Source organism: Spermophilus citellus (genome assembly GCF_964194105.1).
Source record: "Spermophilus citellus genome assembly, chromosome: 7".
In the NCBI taxonomy this organism is placed as follows: domain Eukaryota; kingdom Metazoa; phylum Chordata; class Mammalia; order Rodentia; family Sciuridae; genus Spermophilus; species Spermophilus citellus.
The window spans coordinates 55,597,517-55,605,208 of NC_138188.1; positions in this window are offsets into that span (position 1 = coordinate 55,597,517).

Here is a 7,692-nt window from a genome sequence, read left to right on the forward strand (position 1 = left end):
ATCTCAGCATCCAACAATATGAGAGTTCTGCTACTGAAGGAGAATGGACAATCAGTGATCTGCCTCAGACACTAAAATCATGTTTTAACTAAAATTTAAATTTTCATCATTACTATTTGAACAATATGCTTTTTAAAAATTTTTGTTAGTTGTAGATAGACACAATGCTTTATTTTGTTTATTTATTTTTATGTGGTGCTGGGGATCAAACCCAGAGCCTCACACATGCTAGGCAAGTGCTTTACCACTGAGCTACAACCCTAAACCTTGAATAATGTTCTTAAAGGTATAAAATTAATTTTAAAAATTCATATATATTAACAAGGCTTTAAGATATTTTTTAAAAAACACATGGTAAATTCTAAAGTAACTTTTTAATGAGTATCAAAATTAAAAACATAGTAAGATCAAGTTCTGACAGCAAAGATGAAGCAATAGAATATGTTTTTTTTCTTTTTTTATTGGTTCAGAACATTACAAAGCTCTTGATATATCATATTTCATACATTAGATTGAAGTGGGTTATGAACTCCCAATTTTTACCCCAAATGCAGATTGCAGAATCATGTCGGTTACACATCCACAATTTTACATAATGCCCTATTAGTAACTGTTGTATTCTGCGACCTTTCCTATCCCCTACTATCCCCCCTCCCCTTCCCTCACATCTTCTCTCTCTACCCCATCTACTGTAATTCATTTCTCTCCTTGTTTATTTTCCCATTCCCCTCACAACCTCTTATATGTAATTTTGTATAGCAATGAGGGCCTCCCTTCATTTCCATGCAATTTCCCTTTTCTCTCCCTTTCCCTCCCATCTCATGTGTCTGTTTAATGTTAATCTTTTCTTCCTACTCTTCCTCCCCGCTCTGTTCATAGTTGCTCTCATTATATCAAAGAAGACATTTGGTATTTGTTTTTTAGGGATTGGCTAGCTTCACTAAGCATAATCTGCTCTAGTGCCATCCATTTCCCTGCAAATTCCATGATTTTGTCATTTTTAGTGCTGCGTAGTACTCCATTGTGTATAAATGCCACATTTTTTTTTATCTATTCATCTATTGAAGGGCATCTGGGTTGGTTCCACAGTCTAGATATTGTGAATCATCTGGGTTGGTTCCACAGTCTAGATACTGTGAATCGTGCTGCTATGAACATCGATGTGGCAGTATCCCTGTAGTACGCTCTTTTAAGGTCTTCAAGGAATAGTCCAAGAAGGGCAATAGCAGGGTCAAGTGGTGGTTCCATTCCCATCTTTCCCAGGAATCTCCAAACTGCTTTCCAAATTGGCCACACCAATTTGCAGTCCCACCAGCAATGCACAAGTGTACCCTTTTCTCCACATCCTCTCCAGCACTTGTTGTTGTTTGACTTCATAGTGGCTGCCAATCTTACTGGAGTGAGATGGTATCTTAGGGTGGTTTTGATTTGCATTTCTCTGACTGCTAGAGATGGTGAGCATTTTTTCATGTACTTGTTGATTGATTGTATATCCTCCTCTGAGAAGTGTCTGTTCAGGTCCTTGGCCCATTTGTTGATTGGGTTATTTGTTATCTTATTGTCTATTTTTTTGAGTTCTTTGTATACTCTGGATATTAGGGCTCTATCTGAAGTGTGAGGAGTAAAAATTTGTTCCCATGATGTAGGCTCCCTATTTACCTCTCTTATTGTTTCTCTTGCTGAGAATAAACTTTTTAGTTTAAGTAAGTCCCATTTGTTGATTCTTGTTATTAACTCTTGTGCTATGGGTGTCCTATTAAGGAATTTGGAGCCCGACCCCACAATATGTAGATCGGAGCCAACTTTTTCTTCTATCAGACGCAGAGTCTCTGATTTGATATCAAGCTCCTTGATCCATTTTGAGTTAACTTTTGTGCATGGTGAGAGAAAGGGATTCAGTTTAATTTTGTTGCATATGGATTTCCAGTTTTCCCAACACCATTTGTTGAAGATGCTATCCTTCCTCCATTGCATGCTTTTAGCTCCTTTATCAAATATAAGATAGTTGTAACTTTGTGGATTAGTCTCTGTGTCCTCTATTCTGTACCATTGGTCCACCCGCCTGTTTTGGTACCAGTACCATGCTGTTTTTGTGACTATTGCTCTGTAATATAGTTTGAAATCTGGTATCGCTATACCGCCTGATTCACACTTCCTGCTTAGAATTGCTTTTGCTATTCTGGGTCTTTTATTTTTCCATATGTATTTCATCGTTGCTTTATCTATTTCTACAAGAAATGCCGTTGGGATTTTGATTAGCATTGCATTAAACCTATAGAGAACTTTTGGTAATATCGCCATTTTGATAATGTTAGTTCTGCCTAGCAATAGAATATGTTAATGAGTTTAGTTTACTTTGTATATGGAGGAGGTCAGTGAAGAATGTTCTCAGACATTGTAATTCACAATTTAAGATATTTATAGAATAATCTGAATATATTTTCTATATTCTATATAGAAAATTAAAAATTTTCCATAAAACACCTTATTTTTCCTTATATCTTTGTTGAGCTATGATTTCAATAACATAAAATTCATCTGTGGTAAGTATACAATTCAATGATTTTACTTAATTTATAAGTTGTGCAACCAAAATCCGACTTTAGCATATTTCTGCCAACTTAAAAAGATCTCTTGAGCTCATCTGTAGTCTATTTGCATTTCTAGAAAACAAGTAACTACTTTCTTTTATGTCTCTATATTTGCTTTTTTTTTCTCATCCTGAACAAAAATCAACTCTAAGTGGATCAAAAACTAATAATATTTGAAATTAGACCAGAACTCTGCACCTACAAGAAGAAAAGGTAGGCACAAAACTTCAACATATTGTCACAGAAACTTACTTCCTGAACAAGACACCTAAATCACGAGAAATAAAATGAAAAAAAATCAATAAATGAGATGGTATTAAAATAAAAAGCTTACTTATATCAAATGAAACAATCAAGAATCTAAAGCAAGAACCTACAGAATGGGAGAAAATCTTTGCCATCTGCATCTCAGAGAGGGCATTAATTTCCAGCATATACAAAAAACTCAAAAGGTTTAACACCAATAAAACAAATAACCAGTCATTAAATAGGCAAAGGAGCTGAACAGAGCCTTTGTAAAAGAAGAAATACAAATTATGAACAAATATATGAAAAGTGTTCAATGTCTCTAGCAATCAGACAAATGCAAATTAAAACTACACTGAGGGCTGGGTCATAGCTCAGCAGTAGAGTGCTCACCTAACATATGCAGGATTTCTGGGTTTGATCCTCAGAACCACATAAAAATAAAGGTATTGTGTCAAACTATAACTAAACAAACAAATTATGCTGAGATTCCATCTCACTCCAGTCACCATGGAAAATATTGAGAATACCAGCAATAAATGTTGGTGAGGATGTGGGTAAAAGGGAATTCTCATACATTGTTGGTGTGACAGCAAATTGGTGCAACTACTCTGGAAAACAATATGAACATGCCTCCAAAACCTAGCAATGGAACCACCATATGACCCAATTATCCCACACCTTAGCATGTATCTAAAGCATTTTAAATTAGCATTCTACTGTGACCCAGCCACATCAATGTTTACAGCAGCACAATTCACAATAGCAAAGCTATAGAACCAACCCTGATGTCCATAAACAGATGAATGGATAAAAAATTGTGGTATACACAATGGAATATTATTCAGCATTAAAGAAAAATGTCTTTAAGACATTTGATGTTAAGTGGATGGAGCTGGAAAATATCATGCAAAGTGAAATAAGCTAATCCCAAACACTAAAGGTAGAATTTTTTTGCTGATACGTAGAAGCTAAAACCACAATAAAGCAGGGGAGGGAAAGAAGAGGTGTTAAGCAGATTAAACAAAGGGAAATAAAAGGAATAGGGGATAGAAATAAGAAAGGCAGAATAAATCTAACATAATTTTTCTATGTACACATATGAAAATACCTAAGTGAGTCCTACCATCATACCTACCCACAAGAATTGACTCCTAATTAGAATAATATATATTACATGTTTTATAATTTTATCAAAATGAATTCTAATGTCATACATAACTAAGAAGAACCAAAAATTTAAAAAATTTAAATATCTTGTGCACATGTGCAATCAATTCCCATTTCTAGACAATCACTAATCTGCTTTTTGTCTTTGTATTTGCTTTTTCTTGATATTTCATATAAATAAAATCATATGGGGCAGAAGGGGTAGTTCAGTGGTAGAATGCTTGCCCATCATGAACAAGACCCTGGATTCAATCCACAGTAGTGCAATCAAACTGTTATTAAGTGAAATCAGGTCTGGGATTATGACAAGATGGTAAAGTGCTTGCCTCCTACGTATGAGGCACTGGGCTCAGTACCACATAAAAATAAATAAATAAAGGTATAGAAAATGTTCAGGGCTGGGGTTGTGGCTCAGTGGTAGAGTACTTACCTTGCATGTGTGAGGCTCTGGGTTCGATCCTCAGCACCACATAAAAATAAATAAACAATATAAAGATATTGTGCCATTAAAAAAAGAAAAAAAATTAAAAATAAGTGAAATCATATAATATATAGTCTGACTTCTTTCAATCAGTTAATATGTGTTCTTGAGATTCATCCATGTTGCAAATTATTCTAGAAGTTTTTTTTTTTTTTTTATTTTTATACCAAACACTTAACAGTATCCCATTGCACAGATGTACTACATTTGATTTATCCATTCCTGGGTTACTGAGCATTTGAAATTGTTTCCAACTTTTGGCTAATATAAATTATGCTGCTATGAGCACTCAAGTATGTGTGTAATACATTTTTATTTCTCTTTTGTGGATATCTAGCAGGAATTGATGGGATATATGTTAAACTTACTAACCAACAAACAAAAAACGGCTACATTTTTCTAAAGTGACTGCATCAGTTTACACTACCACTACCAATGTACAGCGGTTCCTTTTTCTTCATATGCAGTGCTTTTTTACTGTTCATCATGTTAACTACAAACATTCTATGAGGTGTGATATGTTATTCTTAATGGCTTTAATTTGCATTCTTTTGACTAACGCTGTTAATCATTTTTATATGCTTCCACTTGGATTGTTTTGGCCTAAAGTATCTATTAAAATTTTTACTCAGATTCTCTTTTAGGTAGAAGGAAGTACCTTCTATTTCTAATTTGTTGAGTGTATTTATCAGGACTAAGTGTTAAATTCTTCCAAACTTTTTTTTCTCTGTGTCTGAGATGACCCTATAGATTTTATTCTTTCTTTAATTAACACAGTATATTATATTGATTTTTAAATGTTAAAACAACAATACATTCCTGGGATAAATCTCATTTGATCACAATGTTTACTTCATTTTATATGTTGTTGAATTCAGTTTACTAACAAATTTTTCAATTTTTGTTATTTTATTGAGATGGGGTCTTGTTATTTTACTTAGGCTAATTCAAATTTCTGGGTTCAAGTGATTCTCCTGTCTCAGCCTCCCAAGCAGATGGAGCTACGGGCATGCACTATCATTTCCAGCTACTTTGCTGGAAATTTTTACAAGAGTATTCAGTGTATTCATGAGGATTACTAGTCTATGGTTTATTTCTTTTTCTTTTTTTAACACCTCCAGTACTAGGAATTAAACTCAGTGGGGCTCTACCACTGAGTCAGATCCTTACCCCTTTTTATTAATTTTTTTTGAGACATGATATTGCTAAGTCGCCAAGGATGGCCTCAAATTTGTGATCCTCCTGCCTTAATATTCTGAGAAGCTGGGATTAGCTGGGATTATAAGCATGCACAACAATGCCAGGATCAGTTTTATTTTCTTGATAGTTTTGTCTACCTTTGATATCAGGATAATATTTATCCTAAAAAATAAATTGGGAAGTATTCCCTTCTCTTCTATCTTCTAAAAACTTGTGAAAGATTGTAATTATTTCTTCTTTGTATTTTTGATGCCATTCACAAATAAAGGCCAGGCACAATGGTGCATGCCTTTACAGGAGACTGAGGCAAGAGGATCACAAGTTAGAAGTCAGCCTTGGCAACTTAGCAAGTCCCTGTCTCAGAAAATGGCTGGGGATGTAGCTCAGTGATGAAGCCCTCCTGGGTTCAATCCCAAGTACCAAAAAGAAAAAGAAAAGAAGAAAGAAAAAACACCAGTAAAGCCATCTGGATGTGGGCTTTTCTTTGTGGAAAGATTTTTTTTTTATAATATTTTATTGTTGGTTGTTCAAAACATTACATAGTTCTTAATATACCATATTTCACAGATTGATTCAAGTGGGTTATGAACTCCCATTTTTACCCCGTATACAGATTGCTGTGTCACATCAGTTACATTTCCATTGATTTATAAATTGCCTTTCTAGTGACTGATGTATTCTGCTGTCTATCCCATTCTCCACTATCCCCCCTCCCCTCCCCTCCCCTCCCCTCCCCTCCCCTCCCCTTCTTTCTCTCCACCCCCTCTACGATAAATCGTTTCTTCCACTTATATAATTTTTATCCTACTCCTACTTTCCTCTTATATGTAATTGTGTATAACCCTGAGGCTCACCTTCCAATTCAATGCAATTTCCCTTAACTCTCCCTTTCCCTCCCGCCTATCATCCCTGTTTAATGTTAATCTTCTTCTCCAGCTCTTCGTCTCTACCCTGTCCTTGGTTACTCCCCTTATATCAAAGAAGACATTTGGCATTTGTTTTTTAAGGATTGGCTAGCTTCACTTAGCATAATCTGCTCTAATGCCATCCATTTCCCTCCAAATTCTATGATTTTGTCATTTCTTAATGCAGAGTAATACTCCATTGTGTATAGATGCCACATTTTTTTAATCCATTCATCTATTGAAGGGCTTCTAGGTTGGTTCCACAATCTTACTATCATGAATTGTGCTGCTATGAACATCGATGTAGCAGTGTCCCTGTAGCATGCTCTTGTTAGGTCTTTAGGGAATAGACCGAGAAGGGGAATAGCTGGGTCAAATGGTGGTTCCATTCCCAGCTTTCCAAGAAATCTCCACACTGCTTTCCAAATTGGCTGCACCATTTTGCAGTCCCACCAACAATGAACAAGTGTACCCATTTCCCCGCATCCTCGCCAGCACTTGTTGTTGTTGGACTTCTTAATGGCTGCCAATCTTACTGGAGTGAGATGGTATCTTAGGGTGGTTTTGATTTGCATTTCTCTGACTGCTAGCGATGTTGAGCATTTTTTCATGTACTTGTTGATTGATTGTATGTCCTCCTCTGAGAAGTGTCTGTTCAGGTCCTTGGCCCATTTGTTGATTGGGTTATTTGTTATCTTATTATCTAATTTTTTGAGTTCTTTGTATACTCTGGATATTAGGGCTCTATCTGAAGTGTGTGGGGTAAAGATTTGTTCCCAGGATGTAGGCTCCCTGTTTATCTCTCTTATTGTTTCTTTTGTTGAGAGAAAACTTTTTAGTTTGAGTAAGTCCCATTTGTTGATTCTGGTTGTTAACTCTTGCGCTATGGGTGTCCTATTGAGGAATTTGGAGCCTGACCCCACAGTATGTAGATCATAGCCGACTTTCTCTTCTATCAGATGCCGTGTCTCTGATTTAATATCGAGCTCCTTGATCCATTTTGAGTTAACTTTTGTGCATGGCGAGAGAAAGGGATTCAGTTTCATTTTGATGCAAATGGATTTCCTGTTTTCCCAGCACCATTTGTTGAAGATGCTAT